The 25366-nt window shown below is 37.7% G+C and overlaps 1 protein-coding gene across 21 annotated transcripts in view; it reads right to left on the bottom strand.

Moving 5' to 3' along the window:
• KTN1 (kinectin 1) overlaps positions 1–9654 on the bottom strand; it is a 185784-nt gene extending 176130 nt beyond the window's left edge. For 17 of the 21 annotated variants that reach the window (XR_457381.3, XM_007472933.3, XM_016424467.2 and 14 more), the window contains exon 1: positions 9251–9507. The gene's annotated coding sequence lies outside the window, so the exon portion shown is untranslated. Of the gene's footprint in view, positions 1–9250 lie in introns of all 21 variants that reach the window. The other 4 variants (XM_016424456.2, XM_056810787.1, XM_016424477.2 and 1 more) reach the window with 3 other exon arrangements.
• Positions 9655–25366: the final 15712 nt, after the last annotated feature.

Below are 25366 nucleotides of genomic sequence, written 5' to 3'. Positions count from 1 at the left end.
CACTGTGCCACCAGCTGACTCTTAAGAAAGAACAAGCTCTGAAGTCATAGGATTTGAACACCACATCTAATAACTACTACCTGTGTGATCCTAGGCAAATCATTTAACTTTACAATTTATATACTGTGGAAAAACTGAGTTAGAAAATTTTAGGGAAGAATAATAATTTGGGAATCCTTTTAGGTTTTCAATAAGGTAAGCTGTGATAATAAACTGGGTACTTTTAATACATTTAATTTAATGATCAATTATTTGAGGACATTGCATAAAGCATATGAAAACAGTTTCTCATTTTCCAATTTAAAACACAGTAATAGTAGAAGTAACCAAACCAAAGAGACCACAAATCTTGTGAAAGTATCCAAAGATGTTGCTGAACATCAAGATTAATAAACTGGTACATTCTACAAAAAAAGCATTTAGTTTATCCCTTACCTTCCATCTCAGAATCAATACTGAGTATTGATTCCAAGGCAAAAAGAGCAGTAAGAGTTTAGGGAATAGGGGTTAAGTGACTTATGCAGGGTCACACAGCTAGAAAGTATCTGAGATCACATTTGAACCCAGGACCTCCCATCTGACTCTCAATCCACTGAGCCACTTAGCTGCCCACCCCCACCCCCCACTTTAGCTTAAATTCTTAAATTAAAATTTTCTTTTCTCCTAGGTTCAACTACTATTTAAAATGTAATGAATTATTCTTTGACTCTGGTAGCACAAAGTACATGTCAATATGACCTACGCCCATTATCAGCATTCCAGACTAGCAAAAATATAACACCCTCTTCATGTTACACCCCCAATGTGTACTCTTGGACTGGGTCTAATCAGTTATCTTCAGTTTTAAGAAAAACTCAATGGCTTTTCACTTCTAGAACTATAGCCCAACAACCACTACTGGTGTGCTCCCCATTTACAAAGTAACCTTAGATTGCTTAATAAAAACAGTAGCTATGAACCATTCCCCCAATAAACTTAGGATACACTCTTTGAGCTCAGTAGTGAAGGGCACCTGTAATATTCATGTGACAAAATCAACTCACACTTTTGGTATTACAGGACCTCAGTACCCTTTCCCTTTGTATACTGTCCTTTTAATGGATGGGCTGCTCAGCTCATCTGACTCATTATATATACATCATAGTATCTTTGCTGAGTATATCAATCTGCTATACTCCCTAAGCCTTTCCCTCACAAGGTAGCTAAAGTTTCTATGACTTCCTTCAGGTTCAGCTGCAATCCTACACTAGCATATTATTGTGCTCTTTCAGAATGACTGGCCTAACGAGCAGTGAGATGGCTCAGTGGATAGTCTCAGTATTTTTCTTTAATTCTTACCTTTCAACTTAGAATCAATACTGTGTAATTAGGATTTGCTCCCCAGAACTTCCAGCTTCCCATGTTCCTTTTCACATTAGACGGTAACGTAGGGAGGATATAAGTTTTGTGTAGCTCCACCCCTCATGCTCTTTTCACCTGATCACGGCTGGGAAAGGGGACTTTATGCCAGCCAGAATCTATACATGTGGGTTTACTTTTTTGTGAGATAATTAGGTTTGAACTTCTATTTTTTTGTTTCTTTTCTTCCTACTTCAAGTGATTTCTTAATAAACTATAAAATATAATACTTGGAGTTATTGGATATTAATTTGAATCTTACAATACTACATATTAGTTCCAAGGCTGAAGAGTGCTAAGATGTAGGCAATGAAGGTTAAGTGAGGTCACATAGCTAGGAAGTATCTGAAGCCAGTTTTGAACCCCCAGACCTCCCATCTCTAGGCCTGGCTCTCAATCCACTGAAGCCGCCTAGCTGACCAAAGACAGAAGGTAAGACTGGCCTAGGACTTGCAGAAGTCTCCCCAGTATACTCCTTAGGTCTGAGGCTTGCCATCTCCTAGGCCAGGGGTCCCCAAACTACGGCTTCGGGCCACATGTGGCGCCCTGAGGCCATTTATCCGGCCCCCACCACACTTCCGAAAGGGGCACCTCTTTCATTGGTGGTCAGTGAGAGGAGCATGAGTGGCAGTGTCGCTCACGTACAGTACTACTTCCTGTGACATAATCCTTTGCGTGGCACCTTGTTCTAAGTACATTATGTGGCTGCACAATGGAAGATGTCAGCATGGTGAGTGGTGATCTGGGGGAGGGGATTCCACACTGTGTATACTGCTGCCCCGTATAGCGGTGGTGGTGAGGGGCCTGTGTAAGGTATGACAGGCCCATCACTGCCAGCAGTACATACAGATTTGTTCATAGTTTTTTTTTTTTTTACAGTCCAGCCCTCCAATGGTCTGAGGGACAGTGAACTGGCCCCTGTGTAAAAAGTTTGGGGACCCCTGTCCTAGGCAGACAGTAAAAGAGCAGATTTATACAATTGGAAGTAGAACTCTTTTTGCTGTAGGTTTGGGTCCCCTGAGACCTCTCACTGAACTCATAGTGGCTATTCAGAATATTTCCAAAATCTGCATCTCAGCAGGCTAGGTTATAAAATAGTCATTTGCCCAATAACCAGCAAATAGTTCCTGGGTCTAAGTTCCCCAAGTACAGTGTTTGTTTTCCAGTTTGGAGTTTAGTTTTTATTTAGTTTTGCTTTTTAACATTTTGCTACTAGTTTATGAAAATGAAAATATGGTGAAATGGTAAAAATTTAATCTATGCCAAAAGAGCTAGCACATAGTCTCTCCTAGCATTTTCATCTGCAAATGAGCAACTCAAAGAAAGCTTCATATCCTTTATCAGATGTAGAATGATCACTCACATCTGAAATGAGGTTCACCCACTACTAATTGGAAAAACAATTTGAAGAGGGTATAGGTCAAATGAAGTCAGAGACACAACTCTCTAACTTGCTCTTAAAACCCAGAAATTTGTCAATTCAATTAACTCTCAATTGTGCCTACCCACATTCCCTTCTTAATAGCATAAGAGATTCAGTTTGTATAAGGAAAAGATTGTTGATTGTATTTAATTTTTTTAAAGATCTCCACTTTTTGCAGTGCATTCTAACTTTGGCATAGTGATTTTTTAAATATAAGATGATCTAGACATATCATCTTTATTCCTATCAGTTTCCAGACACTAATTTAACTACCCATTTTGACATGAGGAAAATGGCTCAAAAATCAGAAAAATTACAAAATTTTTAATAGTTTTTAAAACCATAAGGAGTTGATGGCATAACTAAAATACATGAGATACAAAAAAGACAATGACCCTTACCATAAGGGTCCATCTATTATAGTTTCATGTTCTGATTTTCAAAGTAGAATGACAAAAATTTAATTTTGACTCTTGAAAGAACTACATTATAACCCTGAAATAACATTGTAACAAAATTCTAGATCCCAATATTTCCTTGCTTTACCTAGCACTTTAAAACAACTTCCCCTAGAGCTAAGTATTCTATTTTATTCTCCCTATGATCCTGCTGAGAAATCTATGTTGGCTGATTTGCCCAAAGTCACCCTGATTTCTAGTTAGATGGCCAAGTAACATCTTTTAAGAGATGATAAAGGGGTAGCTGGGTAGCTCAGTGGATTGAGAGCCAGGCCTACAGATGGGAGGTCCTAGGTTCAAATCTGGCCTCAGACACTTCCCAGCTGTGTGACCCCGGGCAAGTCACTTGACCCCCCATTGCCTAGCCCTTACCACTCTTCTGCCTTGGAGCCAATATACAGTATTGACTCCAAGACGGAAGGTATGGGTAAAAAAAAAAAGGATAGAGAGATGATAAGACCAAATAAAATAATGTTTAAATTGGAAAATAAAATAAAATAAAGAGATGATAAGAGTGGGCTAGAGGCTTAATTCAATGAAAGTTCTAGTTTCTACCAAGGTCTAGATTTCACTGAGACACCAAACAAAGGAACTGTGAATAACTTTAGGGAGTAAAGTAAATCATGATACTGAAACTGACTTACATAATGGTTGAAGATTTTCCATTAGCCTGGACCATGTAAAGAATAATATATTCCACATGAATAAATAATACTATCATATACAGATGTGCATTATGACTTGCCCTCCATGAATAGTTTCTAGTGGAATTTCTAAGAGATCCATTCATCAAGTCAACTACTTAAACACTTTCCCCCAATTATTCCTTATATATACAACTATCAACTAAAAAGATATAGCTTGCTCTTTCTCCACTTCAAGTATTAAAAATACAGTTGGAAAAAAAATTCATAGCTTGACAAACTGCAATATAAATTATGATTTCATCTCTCCTGTAATTTGCACAACAAAACCAAAAACACATTTGCTTATTTGTTTAAATCAAATGTTTTCCCATGTTTTAAAATCACTATGAGAAAAGTCCTGTTAGCATCCACAGAAAAAAGAAAAAAAATTTTGAATACAATTAACATTTCCCTACACAAAGAAACTGAATCTTTCCAAGCCCTGCCCATGAAAAGATGCACTAGACTTATTTTTAAAAAGGGAAACTGATAGAATAAGTAACATAGGGTTATGTCAAGAATAAGCAAGGGAGTAATGTTTTAAATTTGTCATCTTGTCTAGGAATCTAAATGCATTATATAGCTATTGGCTAAGACTTCAGATACCATCAGATTGTGGAAAATTTAGTAGTCAGATTTTCAGATCTTTAATAAAATGTCAAAAGGCACCCACCACTATTCATCCAAAAGGTTGGGCTTCTAATTATCTCAGTGCTCCCCAAAGCAAATTGGAAAACGTTCTGAGCTCTTTCCAAAAGTACTCATTGTAATTCTTGGGACCCCATTTAAACCTTCAGTGATCAGGGTGGCAACTAGGTGACTAAGGGAATATATTCACTTTCCTGCATTCAAATCTGGCTTGACACTTATTAGCTATGTGACACTGCCCAACTCATTTAACTTTGTGTGCCTCAGTTTCCTCATTTGTAAAACAAAGCAAATATCAAACACTGCCATACCATATCTTTGCCAAGAAAACCTCAATAGGTTCACAGAGTCATACACAACTTAACAAAAGCATATTACATTCAATTCTTAAAAATTACAGTTTCCCAGCTGATTGCAAATTAGAAGCCAAGACAGAAGTGGCAGGTGACATCAAGAAGACAAAACTAAATATGTTTGCCAATGCAAATTATAATAGTATAGAATAATGTATGCTCATAATTGCATAAGTAGTCATGGAGAAAAAGTTAAATAATATTGGTCATATTCTTAAGAGATAACAGTTGACTTAGTCAACTAGACTAGGGAAAGCAGAGGAGTGGCTAACAGTGGTGATGCCTTGTGTCTGAACACTATGGTTAAAGGTAGTATAAGTCAGCATATTTAAGGAATAAAGAATAAATTGACACTTTAAAATAATAATATAGTTTTGTATCTTCTAAGAAAACTTGGGCAGCCAAGCCAAAACAAATATTTGCAAGAGACAATCTCTGGGGATACAAAGAAAGACAAAAAGAGTCTTTTTGGACTGGAAAAAAATGACTTACAGAAGATGGGATTTTAGATGAGATTTGAAGGAACCCAGGGAAACCAAAAAAGGGGGTTAAAGGAGAAAATGCCAGCTATGAAGGACATCCAGAGAAAATCCCCAAAGTTAAAAATGAAACATATCCTAACACTGGCAAGGAGGCTGGTGTCACTAAATAGAAGAATACATGAAGGGAAGAAAGGCATAAGAATGAAAAGGTAAAAAGGGACTAGGTTATTAAAAAATATAAAAGTTAAACAGAGGATATTATATTTGAGTCTGAATATAACAGGGAGCCACTTAAGTTTATTAAATAGGGATGAAACCCTACTTTAATTGTTGGGAAATCTTTAATTGGATCAATTTGCTAGCTGAGTAGAAAATGGAGAAGTGGGAGAAAACTGAGGCAAGAGATCAACCAAAATGCTATTTTAAACAGACCAGGAATGAGATTGGATGAGGGTCTGCGCCAAAGTGGTTGCAGTACAAAGGACAGAAGGGGCCATATAGGAGATATGTAATACGGGTACTAAGAAGAAGATTCAGAAATATATTGCATATAGGAGATGAGACAGTGAGGTATAGAGTGGACGCCTAGGTAGGTAGCTATGTTGAGTGAATGAAGGGATGGTGGTATCCTGTAAAGTAACAGAAAAGTTAGGAAAAGTGTACAGAAGGTAAGAGCCAAACTTTTGGGGGGGGGGGGGAAGCTTTTTAAAAAATTAAGTTTAAAGGTTTTCGGACCAGAAGAGGTAAATTCAGGTATTTGTAAAAGTCATTTCTATAGAACACAAGATTCTCTAACAATGAATATAGCCTAATACAGCTAATACAGTTAAAAAAAAAAACTAAGAAAATTTTGAGTTCAAGCATTTGTAGTTTTGTGGTAAGTGGTTTAGAATAAGTAACTCGACTTCTTCTCTTCTCACTTTTCTTACTTAATCCTTTGTATTATGTCTTCTAACCTCAGTTTTTGAAGAAATCCAAAGATCTTTTCTCAGGCTTCATTATGCATGGGGAATAACCTCTTTTATGCCTTTGACATCATCAGTTCCTCTCTTCCCCCTACTTTCCACTCTAGGTTCTCTTCCTACCAGTATCCTTAGCTAGATCTTCATCACCATGCTCACTAATCATGGATGTCTCCTAAGGCTCTGTCTTGGGGTTTTTTCTCTTCTCCCTCAATACTATTTCACTTGATGATTTAACTAACCAACTAATCTCTATGTAAATGACTCTCAAAATTACTTTTCCAGCCCTAAACTCTTTCCTTACCCTCCTTTAAGACATCCCCAAACAGATCTTAAATGCAAGATTCCAAAACTAAATTACTGCTTCCTTCCATCAAACACTCTCCTCAACTTCTTTAATATTGTCTAGGATGCCAGTAACTCAGGCTCCCAACCTAGAATGTCATCAATTTCTCCATTTCACACTGAATATCCAATCATCAGTCAAAACTATTTATACCTTCATTTACACATGTCCCCTTCTCATCACTGCTGCCACCTTACTGCAAGCCTTCATCAACTGACACCAGGCCTATTACAATAAATTTGATCTCCCACCTTCAATTTTCTCCTCTCCCCAATGCACATTCCACTCAGTTGTCAAATTGATCTTCCCTAAGTGCAGATCTTACCACTACTTGGTAAATGGTTCTCTATTTGCCCATAGGATCAAATATAAAATCCTGGGGGTTTTTAAAGCCTTTCATAATCTGGTCTCCTTCTGCCTTTCTAGTCTTGTTACATATTACTACCCTCCACAAATTCTCTGATCCATTAATATTGGTCTCCTTGCTTGTTTCTCATACAAGACACTTCATGTTTAGTATTCCTGCATTTTCACTAGTTATTTCTCATGCCTGAAATGCTCTTCTTCCTCATCTCTTCCCAGGTAGCAGTTAAAACCCTACCTTTTTCAAGAAGCCTTTGCTGGTCCTCCTTAATTTAGTGCCTTCCCACTGTAATTATCTCAAATTTATTCTATTTATCCCAATTTTTTAAAATAGCATTTTGTCCCCTCCCATTAGATTGTGAGCTCCTTGTGGGAAAGGATGGGGCTTTTTTTGTTTAGTTGCAGGGGAAGAGTCTTTCTTTATGTTCAGAGGTTATCACAATACATAGTATATAGGTGTTTTATAAATGCTAGCTAACCAATTGACTAGAGTAGAATTTATATGGATGCATTCATTTCCTAACACTCTGAGCCAAAAAAAGAAATGAATTCATAAAGAAATATGTCTACCCTAGGAAAAAAGTTGACAATACCTCAATCAACTTTAGATTATTCATTAATTTAAAAGGTCAGAAGTTGAAATCATTCTACTTTCAACTTCAAAAAAAAAACAAAAAACTGTTGGAAAATGAGTAGTGGAGACCTGAGGCCCAAGCTAAACAAAAATGAGCAAACTTTAACAAAAAAAAAGTTGTTTGTTTTTTTAAACTAGATTTTTTTTTTGTTCAATTCAACTCGTTACATGCTGTTTTCACCACAATATATCTATTTACCTGGCCATCCAATTTCTAAATTTCTTAAAAACTTTCCTCATTGTATAGATACAGTGACAAACTCTTAAAAGTTAATCTCAACTCCCACTTATGCTTAACTCTCTTATAACTCTATAACTTATAAACCAGCAGTTCTGGTTTAACCTAAAGGTTGTTAGGAACCAGGTTTCCCCCTTCTTTCACTAGAACTTATGAGTCTAAAATTATAAGTCATATCCTTAACAAAAATTAAAATTACTCTTGCAAAGGGCTCTAAGAGTTTTTTTTTATTGGTCCCACTTTTCCCGTTACAATTATATTTTCCTTCACAAGAGATTAATGTAGAGTGGGGTCGAATTATAGCCTATTATTTTATTAAATAAGGCATTTTTATTATCGATTTTTCTGAGCCAGTTCTGCTTTTTCAGAGATTTCTCTAGCATAGAGAAAAAAATCGGCCTACGGAAAAGATCTCAGGAAGATTCCTCCACCCTGAAGGCTCTCTGAGCACAGACTGCATTTATTTAAAGAGGTCAGATTTCAAAAGGCTTCACCGCTTTGGGGAGGGCGGGGAGAAAGAGGGAGGAGAAAAAGGGGGCGCGGGAAAAACTTGGGCTCTGGAACTGCTCTTCTCTGGGAAGTCTCCATAGGAAAGAAGTGGGGCGAGAGCGGCAGCATGGCAGCAGCGTGGCCGGCTCTGAGCAGGGAGGGAGGAGCGCCCGCTTCCTTGGCCACAGGCGATAATTCCCCCTCCTTCCCTCCGAGAGGCCTCGGGTCAGGCTAAAAATAGGTGCCTTGGTCAGTCACCCCAACACCCTTTTCGGAGTAGCCTCTGACACTCCCGGGATGCCCTGGGGAAGAGACGCAGCAGACCCGTTGGGGCAGCCCGGGACGACTTGAAGAGACCTTCTTCCTTCCCGGGTTCTTTACCCTGGGACCAGGCGCGTCAGAAGCGGAAAGAATAGAGGATGGAGCCTCTGCCCCGGCTCCACCGCCCCGCACCCCACCTCTGGTTCCCCTTCCCCCTGGACCGGGCCGCGTCGCCTGGGCCTCTGCCCGCCGCAGTGTATCGGGAGAAGGCTGGGAGGGGTTGACGGCTCAAGGCCTAGAGCCCGCTAAAGCGGGCAGGCCAGGCTGGGCCGCGCCGCGGGATTTATCCCCGCGATCGCGCCCCATTCTCGGCCCGGCCGAGCCTGGCCCGGCAGGAGCCCGCTGTGGCCTCGCACACTCGTTCCCTTCCCCCTACCCCACCCCACCCGCGGGGCAGCGACTGCCTGACTCCAGCCCGGCCTTTTTCCTGCCCTACTTCCCTTCCTCACCGTGCGCGTCCGCCGCGGGACCGGTGAAGGGGGAGAGGGGCGGAAGCTGGAGGAGCCGAGGTTGATCCCAACGCTGGTGAACGGTGGGGGAAGCCCTGTCCCGCCGCGCCACCGCCGCCGTCACTCAGGTGCTAGTGTTGCCGCCCGGCAGGAAGGGAACAGATATTGGGAGGGGGAAGAAGCCTCGGCACGTCCAGAGCGTCTGAACAGCGGATGCACGGAGACCAGCCCCTTAAAGGCACAGACACGCAACCCCACCCTCAGACGGCCCCGCCCCCGTCTCGCCCCGCCCCACCCAGCCCCGCTGCGGTCTTGCCCCAGCTGCGGGCCGAAGATCGGCTCTCCTGCTTTTCTTCTGTGAATTCTGCTCGATATTGAAGCTCTGATGCACTGCCTAGTCGAAACCCACCTGGAGCTGGAATTCAGGTGCTGTGTTCCTGGAGTGGAAGGAAGGAATGCCTTACTTGGGATAGATCCAACACCACCTACGCTGTGAACCTTGAAGAAAGACATTGATGGATGTCACTTCACCTAAGAGCAAAAATGCAACCATGACAACCAATGAATAAATCTTTATTATATATACACCTACTGTGTATCTGGCACTGTGCTAAGCGCCGGAGTTGCAAAAGGAGACAAAAAAAAGAGTCTGCCTTCAAGGAAGGTACAATCTAATGAGGGAGAAAGCATGCCGACAAAATGGTACCATCTATCCACAGGTTAAATAGGAAATGATTAACAAAGGAAAATCACTAGAATTAAGAGGAGTTGAGGAAGACTTCACTTAAAAGACAGGACTTTAGTTTGGACTTAAAGGGAGCCAGGGAGGTCAGATGATTAAATATTATATATACTGCTTTAAGGTTTGCAAAGTACTTTACATATTCTCCCTTAATTCTCAACAATAATCTTACGAATTAGGTGGCAGCTGGCAGCTCAGTGGATTGAAAGCCAGATCTAGAGATTGAAGATCTTAGGTTCAAAGTTGGCCTCCAACACTTCCTAGCTGTGTGACCTGGGCAAATCACTTAACCTCCATTGCCTAGCCCTTACCAGTTTTCTGTTTTTGAACCAATATAGTATTGATTCTAAAGCAAAAGGTAAGAATTTTTTTTAATCCTATGAATTAAGTGCTTGTGTTATCCATGTTTTAGTGATTAGGAAATTGGCTGTAAGGAATTAAGAATTTGCTAAGGACCACTTAAAAGTAAATGAGGTCATATATGAACTCAAGTCTTCCTGATACCAAGCCACTTTGTTACCTAGCTGCACACATCACCACTTCTTCTTTCCTTTTTAAAAATTTTCCTCCCCTTGATTTTACTGAGACAAAAAAGAAATTCTCAACAGACAAATAAAATGTGAGGAAATATGGTAAAGCCTTTTATTTCCTAGCAAGTGGCCATTCATAGAAACAGCACCACTAAAAGAATTAGAAGCCTCAATTAAAGGCATTAGCCCAAATCCCAAAAATGTTTGCTCCTCAAGCAAATTAAATTGATTGATGATTCTAAAAGTAGCTAATAATAATACTTAACATGTATATAACACTTGAACTTTTTCAAAGCAACGTTAAATTTTATTTTATCCTCACAACAATTCTGTGAAGTAGGTACCATTTTACAGATCAGGGAACTGAGGTAGATTGAGTTTAAATGACTTGCTTAGGGTGACATAGCTAATTAGTGTTTGAGGCATGATTTAAAGTTGATATTGAAGTCTAATGTTCAGCCTCCATTAGACCACCTTGTTGCTGTTCAATCTTGTCTGACTCTTCTCAGCATTTTCTTAGCAAAGGTACTGAATTGTTTTGCTATGTCCCTCTCCAGGTCATTTTACAGATTAGGAAACTGAGGCAAAAAAAGGTTAAGAAATTTGTACATGATCACACAGCTAGAGTCTGAGACCAGATTTAAACCCAGGAACATGAATCCTACAGACCAGATTTGGCATTCTATCCACTTTGCCAACACTCTATCCAACTTGCCCCTACCTGCCAAAATTCTAGCATTTAGAACTTGTGGGGACAAGGGCATAAAGCACTCCACTGTACTAACAATATGAATCTGTTAGGACCATAGAAATGCTGAATACATTGTGCCATGACAAAGACTCCAAATAAGATTCAGTAATTTTACTTTTGTAACAATAATCTTACTCTCCCCAGAGGTGGAGACTTCAACTTCATTAAAATATAAAGTAATGTATAATACTGCTAAAAAGGCATTGTTACATTGTATCTTAGTATTATACTCTCCCCTCTGTGCCCATGTTTTCTGGCTAGGTAGGACAGATCTTGGTTGGGCTTCGCTTCTTTTCACTGCTCAGCTTCTCAGATTCAGAAACTCTTCCCATTGTCATTAAGCTTTCTAGGACCTCTGACCTCTCAAATCATTAAATCATGTCTAAGCCTAAATACATCCATCTAAAGGTCAATATTCAGTCACTTATAGTCAAGAAAATAAGCAAAATATAAGAATCTCAATCATATAGAGGCAAGATATGTATGTTAGCTGCCTTGTGTCCTGTTTATTTCATTGAGTGGGATGCTCTATTTCCATTAATTAATCAGTTAAATTAAATCAGTTTATTCCCATTTCTTTTATTTTGCTGTAAATAAATAACTTTTTTTCAACCTAAATCAATTAAATATTTTATCTAGGAACCAGGATATTTAAATCCAAAACAGGTATATCAGAGCATTGAACCAAATGCCTATGGAATGTTGTAGTATAAGTGTTACCTACTTCTAATCCTGGAAGAAATCATTAAAACCTTTAGGAACCTTGGTTCTAGAGTACCTTTTCAGTTTCAGGGTTCAGATTCAAACTTCCAGATTCAAGTATCAACTAACCAAAAAGAAACCTAGAACATTCCTTGAATACAATAGCAAATCTATAGACTAGCTACTTTACTCGCATTTGGTTTCTACTGATTTCTATTGCAAGAAAAGCTCTGTTTCATAACAAAATCTCAACCCTCATTGGGCTTCAATTACCTCATCTACAAAGTAAGAATTAACAATTTTTGATCTACCTTTCTTCACAAGATTATTCTAAGCAAAGTTCTTTGCATTGTTTAAAGTATACAAATGTGAACTGTTTATTCTAATCAAGACAATGATCTAAGACAATTCCACTACAAACTACAATCCTGGAAACACTATGATCCCCAGAAAAACTATGATTTCCAGCACCCTACTCACTTCCTCATGATGAAAAATACTATCTACATCCAGAGCAAGATATTTTTCTCCATCATTCTCCATAGAAAGAACAGATAAATTGAGTAGAGATTAAAGCAAAATTTTTTTAACTTTATTTTTCTTTGTTTTTTGCATGTATTTTTCTTTTGTAACATGGCTAATATAGAAATTAGTTTTGCATGACTTCACTTATGTAATCAATATCATATTGCTTGCCTTCTTAAGGGGTGGGAAACTGGAGGAAGAGAAGGAAAAAATTTGTATTCAACATTTTTAAAATAAATGTAAAAATTTTTACATAATTTTAAAAAATAGTACAATGATATTTTTTAAACAATCACCTCAGATTCATAAAAATATAAGCTATTTATATTATTTTTTTAGAGATAATACTAAGATAGACACACATGTATCAGGAGTAATCAGGAGAATCCTTAATTTGCCAGACTGGGGCACCTCTCATTAAGCTGTCATTTACTAGAATGACACAAGAAACATGTATGTAATTTTATTTATGATTAACAGATTAGGGAGGATAAACTCTTATTGGAAAAATCTTTCCCCAAAGAAGTCTATAAAAACTTTCAAATTAACCCTATCCTCTTCTGGAGTCTTCTTCTGCACATACTTTTTGTCCCTTGAACAAAAAGGAAGAAGAAATCTAGTAGAGCTGTCGCAATGTCAGTCTGCAATATAAGTATATATCTGAACGAGATATATACTTGACTAGGTAAATCCGAATCCTTGACTGCCTTCTTCTACCTTTCTATTTCCTTTTATTAGTACATGCCAAATGTTAGTGATCTTGAAAAAATAGATGTTTCTGTTGGCACTGCTCCTATTGTCAAGATTCCCTGAGTTCCAGATTCAAGCATCAACCAATCAAAAAGAGAATGACCTTCTTATGTATAATTAGAATCTGTTACCCTAAAAACTACAATCCCTGAAAAACTATGATCCCCAGAAAAACTATGATTTCCAGCACCCTACTCACTTCCTGTCTTTACATGCTGATGTAGACAGCATATAAGTTGGATGTAGTTCCATCTCTGGCGCTGTTGAGGCTTTGGTGGAGCAGGAATTTTGAACAGTTAGAAAAACAGTCATGTGGTTCTGTTTTGTAAGATAATAAACTTTATAAAAATAATATTTGAAGTATTGGACATTAATTTAAATCTTACACTTAACAGCATGTTTCTTGGAAGAAGATGACCACAATCTATATCATACTGGATTTGAAATAGTAATCAAAGCCATCCCCTGGCTAGTCAGGAGATCTGATTCTTCTGATTTCTTCAGACAATGCAGGTCCTAAGTGAATTGTGAAATACCTTTTTAGTAGTCCCACAAAAATTGTCTTTAGCTTCCACAGAAAATACAGTGTGATGGTTGCAATATTTTAGGTTTCCTGTGTTTGTTCTTTGAGTCTTTCCCATCTTAGGCATGAAAGGGAAATAAATAGCTATCAAATGTATACTGAGTATATTATCTAGAAGAGACCCTAGAAGAAAGTTCTTGAGGAGACCCTAAAAATGAGTCATGTCCAGCTTTGTTTTAGGAATTTTCCTAAAATTACTCTAAGAAGGAGGGAAGGCACTAAAAATAATAGCAATTATTATTATTATTATTATAGTAATAATAAGTTATTATAGTAATAACAAGTTATATATATTACATATTTATATAGCACTTTAAGGTTTTCAAATCATTTTACTTCAGTTGATCCTCACAACAACCCTGCCAAAGGAAAAAAAAAACCTGATTGATGTTGGTGTTGTGTAATTAGAATTTTGTACTCTAGGACTTATTTCCCAGAATCCTACTTTTGTCCCCATGTTACATTCATGGGTGTACTGATTATATACCTTACAGTTGTACTGATAGCTTGAGTAGTCCTGATATTCAGGGGAAGATTCATCTCCCTATATCCTCTTGCCATTTTTGCCTGCCCAGTTCCTGCAGCACATACAATATGGGATTTGTCTACACTATCCCCAGTGCATATATGGGAAACTCCAGAGGTATGACCAAAGGAATCTAGATGGATGGTAATATTGAGGAGGGAAAGGAACCTTAATGAGATCTGGAGGTGAATTTTAAGCCTTTTCAGACTCCGTTATTGTATTGATGCTAAGTCTTTCAGTTTTATTCCCCTCAAAACTGTGAACAAGTCTCTATTGGAATTGTAGAAAAGGACTCTTGAATTCAATGCCTGTATCCTGGCATGCTTATTGTATTTGCTGAGTATTTGCTTTAAAATTTTATTTTGTTTGTTAAGTTCACATATTAATCTAATCTATACTATTCTGTTACACTGAATCATTTTCAGCTTCTGTGTTTTGGCTATTAGCCATATGTTCTATTACATTGTCTTTATTTGCACCTCCCCTATGACTGAGCTGGAGGAAATACCATTGTATAAGGGCATAGTCAATTTGTGCAAACCATTTTCAGTGGCAAAACCATAAGTCCTTATGGATGCTGGGTTTGTCACCAGATCCATCAAGGTCACATATGCCCTTTTGTTCCTTTTTGGTTTTGTTAATTGTCACATAGATGATGATGATGGATGGACTCCATCAAACTGGTTACAACCTGTATACAATCTTTGGAGAATTTAATGAGCTAAGAAGTGATTTTTAGATATCTAATAGTACCAGTACCTCTGATTGATCATTTACCTGTCTTTGAGTTGTTTGTAATAAGAGGTGAGGGTCCATTTGTAGTTGAAGTGAAGTGCAATAGCTCTGTTTCATTTCCCACCTCCAGATTTATTAAAAATGTAATAGATGATACATCTGAAGTGATTTTCACTATTTAGTCCTGGGCTCCATATTGACATGGATGGGACATATTGGAGACAAGTTTTTTACACTGTTAAAGTCTCATACCAGAGGGAGAAAGGTTCCCTGTGATAGGTTATAATCTCATCTGGGAGGTAGAAAGGATTTTCCTAGTTTAAATCTTGAAATTTCTCAGACTTGTGAATGTTAAAAAATTTCCACATTGAGGAATCCTCCATTGGAACAAATTCCCTACTGGAAACATTCCCCATTTTGATGTGAGAACTCACCAGGATCAGAAATGGGACGACCTCTACTCCACCTGTACTTAAGACTGCTTTAGGGGAGAAAACTCCTTGCTATGGGAGGACCTCTACTCCATCCGTACTTAAGACTGCTTTAGGGGAGAAAACTCCTTGCTAAACAATGAAAGTACTTGGACCCATGCTTATAATAAGGCAAGGAGTTCTTTGAGCCATGCCTGTTTTTTAGAATTGATACAATGGGATGCTAGGTACCTAAAAGGGTTGGGCAAGTTTTCTCTTGATGAGATTAGTTGACTCAGCTGTGTTTTCTCTGGTTCAGACTTACTGAGGAGGTTAGTCGACTTAGCAGGAATTCAGATGGGCTGTCTTTTAGAAAACATCTACGATGATTGGTAGATGGAAGAACTTAGGGGAGGTGACATAGGAAAAAACCTCCTATATAAGAAAAGGAATCTCTTGAGCAAGGGATCCTTGGAGGCTTGGAGAGGCTTGGAGATCCTTGGATCCTTGGAGATAGATCCTTGGAGAAAGATCCTTTTGGAGGAGGCCCTGTGAAGATCTCTTGAGAAGAAGTCCCTTGGGAGGCTGACTCTGGCTGGAACTCATTCTGGGGAGATTCTGTTCCCCAGACATCCTTGCTTAAGACAAATCTTATGGTGAGTGATAACTGACTGGTTTCTCTCTTAAGGCTTAGGCCTGGGTTGGCCAGGCCTGGCCTGGCCAACCTATTTTTTCTCATTAATTCCTTTTCTCTCTCCTTCTCCTTTTCTTTAATTCCTCATTGTATTATTAATTAAATTCTCTTAAAAAACCAGTTGACTTGGGCATATTCATAATTTGGGAATATATTCCCTGGCGACCACCTTATATTTGATTTAAAAACCAAGACACTGTAGTGAAACATATTTTCTGCAGTCAAATTTACTCACCCTCTCTTATATCTATCACAATCTATATCTTCCACCATTTTAACTCACTACAGTTTACAACATCAACCATTTTAATTATAACACTAGGGAGCTTAGTGGCTCCTGAATGTCTTTTTATATTTGTAATTCTTCAGCTTACTCTACCCTTACACCAGAATGATCTAAATTTTTGGTGACATTTTAGGTCCAAAACGTTTTCATCAGCAGTACAGAGGTTTGTGTTTTTCCGGGGTCCTCTGCCAAATTTTCAAATGACGGCAGTAATAGACTTTGTTAGAAATATCTCAGCCATGGCTGAAAGATTGGCTAGATCTGTAGAACTTGTGATAAATATCCATGAGCTTCATAGATTTTTTTAAAATGTGACACAGAAACTCATGTGAATCCTAATGATAGTGGGTTTCATGTGTTTTTGTGATTTTGGTGGTTTTTGGTATTTCTTTGAATGTACATTATCTGTTGTACTATTGTTTTATAAAGCTGTCACTTGGTGAAAATCATTTGCACTCACACTTGTGGATCATGGCCAAGTTAAAAAGGAAATGGATCTCATTTCTGGGTGAGAAACCTTTGTATTCTACCTCTCTAGGGCTGACACTGTGTCACTGATTATAAGCTATATATTTTTTTTATTTTTTAAACTTTATTTAATTATTCTTTTTCCTTGTATATACAATAAAGTATTTGAGTTTTATTTTTTCTCTCATTTTTTGTACTTCAAGCACATGTTACCAGAATTAATATTTGTTTGTTTGGTTTTTGCACTAGGGTAAGTTTAAAATGTCCATTAGCCCTAATGTCAATGCATACCCAAAATCTTTAGACTATAGAAACCTGCCTTTCACTGTTTAAAAATTATGGGACTTTATCAATGACTGTGTCTGATTCCAGGAGAAGGAATCACAAAAGAGCGTCTGCACAGTGCCAAGGAGCACAAAGTCAACATGCACAATGCCAACAAGCAGAAGGTCAAAAAATCCTAGTGATGAGATTCTGCACCAAGACAGGGGACTTGAATTTGTTTGAGGTTCGAGGTTACAGCTGTTTGATATACATTAGATGCAGGTCTTCCCTATGCCACATTCTACCAAGTACCGAAGTTTGGCTACCATCCTTGGCTACCATCCTGGCTCCCCTATCCCTGAGAGAAAAGGAAAAATCAGACCAGGGAATGCTATTTCCTATCTGCTTCAAAAATCTAGTCCATTTTTTTTTCATAGTGTGGTAATTTTCTGTAGTCCTGGCTGCTGATTGAGTAAGTGCATAATTGCTACTTCAAGCTTTTGGGACATAAATCACTTTAATCAGGCCCTGATTCAAAGATCTGTTATAAGTTTATTCTTCCTTACTTAGAATTTTTATACATGAGACATTAATGTTTTATATTTTATCCAGAAGTTATTTTTTCTCTTTAAATTTGGATTAAAAAAAATTTTTTTTGACAACTGATTCATATATCTCATAACTCAGCCACATATCCCTGAGTAATCCATGTGTTTGTCAAGACCCTCCTCCTGGAGAAATGTATTATTATCTTATAATGCAAAGTTTAAAGTCTTTTGAGAGTAATTTTAGGATAAGAAACTTGCTACCTCCCAAATCCAGAAAGTAAAATATTTGAAGAAGGTGTCATGAGTGCCAGCAGAGACCACATACTGCACCAAAAGATCCAGAGTGAACTTTAGGATGTGGTTATTTGAACTATGAGGGGTTGAACACATTTATTTTGAAAGTACACTCTTATGCCAAAGGGCACTGTCCACAAATTAACTTTTTGTCAATGTAGCAATCATTGGTTTTGGTTTTTTCTCTTTTATTTCCATTTTATTCCCAAATAATTGTAATTTCCCTTTGGAAACTGCAATGTTGTATATACCTTTAGTTAAAAATCTTTAGAGCAATAAACTGGTTATGTTTAAATGATTTATTAGAAAGACTAGTCTCCCAAAGGATCATAGGGTAATTGTGTAATTAGAATTTTGTACCCTAGAACTTAATTTTCCATAATCCTATTTTTGTCCCCATGTTACATCCTTATGTTTTGTAGATAAAAGTTTCTGTAACTCTGCCCTCTCTCTCTTCCCGCTTTTGCAGTCTGGGAAACTGCTCTTTACTCACGGTTTTTACTTTCCTCTACTTTAAATGATTGTTAACAAATCTTATAAAATATAATACTTAGAGTTATTGGATATTAATTTTAATCTTACAGTGTCATCCTCCACTCCAGGTCCAGAGAAATCTAGAACCTTTCCTCTTCTTGGGGCACACAGTGTACACTTTTTATAAAAAGGCTTAATGAGATTTAAGTGATCTTGAGCAATTTACATAATTTCTCTGGATCTTTTTCCTTTTCTATAAAATAAGTGGTTTGAAAAAGATGATTGATTTCCAAGGTCCCTGGTAGTCCTGTAATTTGTTTTGGAAAATATACTACTCTATGTAATAGACACAGATCACTTAGTTTGATATGCAATTTAATTAGCAACTTTATTTTGCTTCTTGATACAAGTACATTTGTTATTCTTCCTCTTTGCTAGTTAAATTTATCAGTCTTCTCAGCCTCTCTGAGTGATTGAACATAATCATGCTTATTATAAAGTACAATGGATACCAAATTTACAAAGTATGGATACTTCATTCTTTTTGGATTTCATATTATCCTACATTAAAAGACTTTCTGTAAAAAGTATTTGTGGAAGCACTATTAGGAATTTCTACCAACCCTCCTATGTTTCAAAGTGCAACATAATATGATATAATTAACACATTAAAGTTATCCACTATGTAATTAAACCCCAAAGTTTATTACAATGGAATTTCACTTAATCCAATAGCTATTCTGTGAAATAAATAAATAAAAGATAGGGCATAGGGATTCAAGTTTCTGATATCTGTGATACCTCTAACTAGAAACTGTGGTTTGGCCCCTTACTAAAGGGTAATCACTACCAGCAGCCCCTTGTTGGCCCCTTAGTCCTCTTGAAGAATTGAAGAAGTGGGGTATACAAGATGACTGACAACAGGAAAAGCTACCCACTCAATAGACTATATGAGAAAGGAGAATAGTTCCTTCCTCATTTGAACATATCACTTTAGGATTCTGCTTATTCTCCTTCCCTTGGACTTCCAACAAGAGAGAAATGGAGTTTCTCTTCCCTTCCCACTGAAAAGATAAATTTAGCTTTGTGACTAAAATCTAAATTTAAATGGTTGCCAGGGAAAATCCCAAATAATAAAATACCCAAGTCAGCAGGAAATTTTATGGTGATTTAATTGATAGTGGAGGAGATTAAGGAGAAGGAAGAAGGAAAAGGAGTAAGGTTTTCTCCTGCCTGGCTAGTACCGGGCTGGAAGATTAGAAGTTCTAGAAAGTAAGGTTTTGGAGTGTGAAGGAGGAAGGAGTCAGCCTGAACTCCAAAATGGGCTCAGCCAAGATGGCTAAACCTGAATCAGCTCAAGGGCAAACACTGCCAAATCCAGACAAATAACTGCCACCACTCCAAGATGTCGGAATGTCTAGCACACTGCCAGCCAGAGTCGCCTCTCCAAGGAAAGAGAGAGAGAGAGCCCATTATGTGCCTTATATAGACAGTTTTATGTCACTTTCCTGCATCTCATCTGTACCAATGATAGCTTAGCTTGACTTAGGACAGCCCAGGGGTCTATTTGCTTTTTTCTGCACATATCTGTTGAAGGCCATTTTTCTCAGATACTTAATCCTTGAGTTTGGTGCAGACCTTCCTAATATTGTTAAACTAAGGAAGGTGGAGAAATGTAGAGTTCCCAAGACCTGATTCTGTTAGTCCAAGTATCTCTATTGTTATTGATCAGAAAATAGCTAAATCAGATCTTCTAAAGTACGGTCTGATTAGGGTGGAATAGTTTTAAAATTCACAACAGCTCCCCGGAAACAATAGTAGCTATACATACATGGCAATGAGAAACATGTACTTGCTTAGGGAAACATTATTTAAAATTCTTGAATGCCTCTTTTCTTTTTTCATTTCTTTCCCTAAACACAAGGTGATGAAATAGTGATCTGAAGAAATGGATGTTTCTAATCTGCAACTACTTCATAATTTCAAGAGTTCCTAAATTGATGCTGATTGCCTAATGGGGGGTACTTCCTCCAACTACCCTGTTACATGGAACTGAGTATGAATTCTGGTTCCTTCCAGTGAGACATGTTCTAGTCTCTTTTTGAAGGACATATTTGACCAAAGGCTATTAGTTGGTCCCTTGTTCACAATGAGGGAAGTTTCCTCAAAAACCTGTGATCAGGGAAAGAAACAAAACACAAAAGGCAGCCAGGAACTTGAAGTCTAGTCTCAGATTCCCCTAGCCAGGCTTGTGTTACTGCAACCATTTGCAGATAGCTGCCATTGCTAATGGGAAGAAAATCCCCTCTCTACCTGTTAATAAAGTACCAGAGAGCTACATATGTCTCAAATTGTTGTGCTCAAAAGAAAGAGAAGTTTATCTTCTCAATTCCAAAACAATTAAAAAATAACACAGCTGTTTCAAGTGATTATGAAAAGGAGATGGACATATTTAGTCCAGAATTTTGAAAAAACCTGGTTGATTTGATGACCGGAAGCCAACTAACAAATGAACCATACCAAAACAGTAATTCAAAAGCACTGAGATTTGCTTTCACCTTAATGAACACACTTGCAATATTTGACAGAAAGCATAAAAAAATATTTCAGACCTTACACATAACAGGATATATGATAGTCATTGCCATGGTAAAGACCATAAGAGGAAAGATGCTGCTATAAGAGAATATCAAGGACAGCATTGAATATCATGTCAGAAACAACTTGAGAGACTTGTCGTAGATATGTGAAAAGACTTTAGAAGTTTACATCAACATCTACCTGGTAGATGTAGTAAAAATTTGACTTCCATATTGTCCTATCAAAGGGGACAAAAAATAAGTATGGAATTAAAAATTGTTTCAGAAATCCTAGCTCTTCTTAATTGTCAGTTGAAAATAAAAGGCAAAGGTTAAAGTGAAAAGAGTAAAATCAGTAGAGGGAACAGAAGAAACAATTCATCATCCATCAAAAACTTGAATACAAAGATTTGAGAAGGAAAGTAATCAGGAGAGAGAGAGGTCTCTTGAAGGAGGATATAGAAAATTCATGATCATCTATATTGTCACAAGTTGCCCAAAACAGTAAAAACACTGATGAAAAGCAACTGCTTGACTACAGGGGTGGAGGGGTTATGACTGAGGAGAGACTCTAAATGAACACTCTAATGCAAATACCAACAACATGGAAATGGGTTTGAATCAAGAACACATGTGATACCCAATGGAATCACGCGTGGGCTATGGGAGAGGTGGTGGGAGGGGGGGAGGGAAGAAAAGAAAATGATCTTTGTTTCCAATGAATAATGTTTGGAAATGACCAAATAAAAATAAAAAAAAAACAAGTTGCCCAAAACAATGAAAATGCAAGGTGGATCAATAGAAAGACTATTCATCATTTATATAATGAATGGCAGAACAGTTATGTGAAGGGAGGTAACTGGAAATCCTGCTCCTTTGCAAAACTGGAAAGTAATTGGTAGCTCAAATAATTCACAGGTGGCACAAAAATTAGTAGCAAGTCACCTTTACAGCTTCCTCCTTAAAAGAAGGCATTGAATATTTACTTGTAATAGGGATCTAACACATGCACAGGTGCCATTGGCTTGTTCAGTGGAGGTAATCTGTACATAGGGATGAGGCCACTGGGCAATTGTTTCCTTGGAGAATTTGTAAGACCATGTAAAGGAGAAAGTGTGGAGCTTTCATTCATGAATATTCTGTGACGAATTCTGGTTAGCTAATCATAGAATCATTTTCAAATGGCTCTGTTGTCAGAACTAATGATGTTTTCTAAAAGGCCTAAATAAAATTCAGCAGCCTTTCTCTCAGATCTTTTTGTGTCTAAAGGCGGTTAGTGATCCTTTCTCTCAATGTTAAGCAAAAGACCATGCAATAGGACAAAAAGGCTGTAGGACCTTTCTCTTCTGAGGCCTGTGACCCCAAGAAAAAGGCCAGAATCCTTCTCTTTTTCATTTAGGGAGTGGAATTTCCAATCACAGGAAAATGAACCAAAAGAATTCAGGAACAAAAATCTAGGTTATTTTTTACAACTAGCCCAATACCAATGCCCAGAAGAGTAAGGAACAATTTTAAAGAATGTTCTTTGGGACCCAGACTCAGTGGAAAGCCTCACCAGGCAGTCATGCTATATCTCGTCATGAACATTTTTGGAATAAAACTATATAGAAACTGGGCTAAGTTTTGAACCTACTTCCTCAGAGACTGAAGTGGTATATATAAGGAAGAATGTTCCCAAAAGGTATTGAGGAAAATGTTTCTAAGTTTGTTCTTGCTAAATCTTTGAAATAAAAGTACCTCTTCCACATCATGGGGATTAAGGGCCATGCATCCTACAATCTGGAGAATCTGCATAAATTTTTTTGTCTTTATTGAGGTCTTCTTCAATGGTCTCTGTGATCTTCTCCATTGAATAGCATGTCTATAAATGTCTGTATTACCCCCCTGATCAAGAAGCTGAATGAGACACATTGTGTTAGTTGGCATGTGGACAACTTCAACACCTTTCACATGGAATTCATGGGATTCTGGGGTGGGGGTGGGGGATTGTCCAGAAGCAATAACACCTTAAAGGGTAATCCCTTGCTAGCATAGAATTTTCTAACTTCTGGCACAAAACACTGATGGAACCAGTCAAGGAAGAGAGCTTTGGTCATCCATGCTTTCTTAGTGAAAATGCAGAAGATAGGCAGCTGATATTTGTCCTTTCCTTTCAAAGACTGAGTTTGCAGTTTCACATACCAGGGCTATCTTTATTATGAACCCTCTAGTACTGGTGCAAAAAAGCAGGGTTATCTGATTCCTTGCAGCTTTAAAACCTAGGCCTCACTTCTCTTCTTAGCTGATATATGTCCTCTAAGTCAATTTTTTCCCCAAGTCTGTTTCATTAACACTGAATATCTGTTCTAATTTGTAGCCATTCTCTTCAATCAGTTCTTCATGGTTTCAGGAAACTCTCCAGCTGCCTCTTGATCAACAGATACTGTCTTGCCTGTTACTTTTACATTGTGTAGGCTGAACTCTTTTCTTTTTTTTTTAATTTTCACATCAGCCTTTGCTGGCCTGAAAATCCATAGGAAAAGACTCTTCATCTTTCCTTTAGCACAGTGGTTCTCAACCTTTCTTTCTTTTTTTTTTTAAACCCTTACCTTCCATCTTGGAGTTAATACTATGTATTGGCTCCAAGGCAGAAGAGTGGTAAGGGCTAGGCAATGGGGGTCAAGTGACTTGCCCAGGGTCACACAGCTGGGAAGTGCCTGAGGCCAGATTTGAACCTAGGACCTCCCATCTCTAGGCCTGGTTCTCAATCCCCTGAGCTACCCAGCTGCCCCCTGGTTCTCAACCTTTCTAATGCCGTGACCCCACAATATAGTTCCTCATGTTGCAGTGACCCCAAACCGAACAATTATTTTGGTGGCTACTTCAAAACTGTAATTTTGCTACAGTTATGATTCGGAATGTAAATACCTGATAAGCATTATGTATTCTCATTGCTACAAATTGAGAGGTTGAGAACCGCTGCTTTAGGGAATCATATATAAGTACTTAGCCTTTTCTTGTATGATACCAGAGTCTATTGGAATGCCTTTTTTAAATAAAATCCTGCACCCAAAAGAATGTTGCATTTTCTGAGTGGCGGCTCTGGTGGTTAACGCAAATATTTTTGCTGCAATATTTTTGTTTCCCATATTTCCTTCTCTTTTTCCCCTATATGTCCTTGGGTTGACTCATTAATACCATAAAGGTGGCCAATCACAGCAGCCACAACCACAGCCTGAATGAAACATACCTAACAATTCTACTTTTTCCTTCAAATTCATCATTTCTCTTTGTTTCTTGGGAGCACTCCCTGTACCACTAAAAACACTATGCTTCGGACCCATGATTTAATAGAGTTTATAGTGTTTAAAAGACACAAGATAGAGAAACTCAAGATGCAAAGATCCCCGAAAGAGATATAATATGAAAGATGGCTATAAATATTTTTGGCATCCTCAAATCAGCACATAGAACCCTAGTTCTTTCACTACAGATTTAATTTTAAGGAATAAAAATGAGTAGGTGTTCATTTATAATATTAAAGAGTAAAAGACATACTGTACAGGTAATGTTATATATAACAGTACATACATTTTATGCATTTTTTAGTTACTAAACTTTTTAAGGTACCTACATTTTCTAGCTTTGTGTGTCATCTGCTGGCTTTCACATTCTTTTCATAAACTTTAACTTTTTGCTTATTTTAAAATTTTAAAAGAAATTATGTATATTTATGGTATTAAATGATAAAATATATTATCATGCAATACTATTCATATTTTATTTCTGAGCATTTCTGAGTTTCTAAATGCTTTCTGTGTTGTCTGCTGCTGGCCTTTACCTGTCACCACTGGCTTCCAAAATTCCCATTTAGTTTCTTATGCCAATCTATGATATATTGTAATTGTGATTAGGAAAATCACAATTTTGAATGGATACCTGTACATATTCCTTTGTAAAAGGTACCAGATGTTAAGTGGTTAAATGGAACTCTGTTGCTAGTCACTGGCCCCTAAAAATTAGAATGAGCAGTTATTGAGGATTTGAGCCTATGACATTAAAGAAACTCCAGTCCCTCAAATCATCTTAGAAGTCCCTGGATTGGGGAGAGAAGGCTAGAGTTGGTATGGTACATGAGATCTTCTAGCAGAAAAGTGGGTCTTTCACATCTGTGGAGACCCCTAGAGAGATCCTCTACCAGAGACTTTAAATTTTGGAAATTCCAATTTGCAGGAGCCTAGAGACATGGGCCAAAAACATTACTCTATAACTGTAG

Source organism: Monodelphis domestica, chromosome 1 (genome assembly GCF_027887165.1).
Source record: "Monodelphis domestica isolate mMonDom1 chromosome 1, mMonDom1.pri, whole genome shotgun sequence".
In the NCBI taxonomy this organism is placed as follows: Eukaryota; Metazoa; Chordata; class Mammalia; order Didelphimorphia; family Didelphidae; genus Monodelphis; species Monodelphis domestica.
The sequence above is the reverse complement of the archived record's forward strand: the minus strand, read 5'-3'. Positions and strand labels throughout refer to the sequence as shown.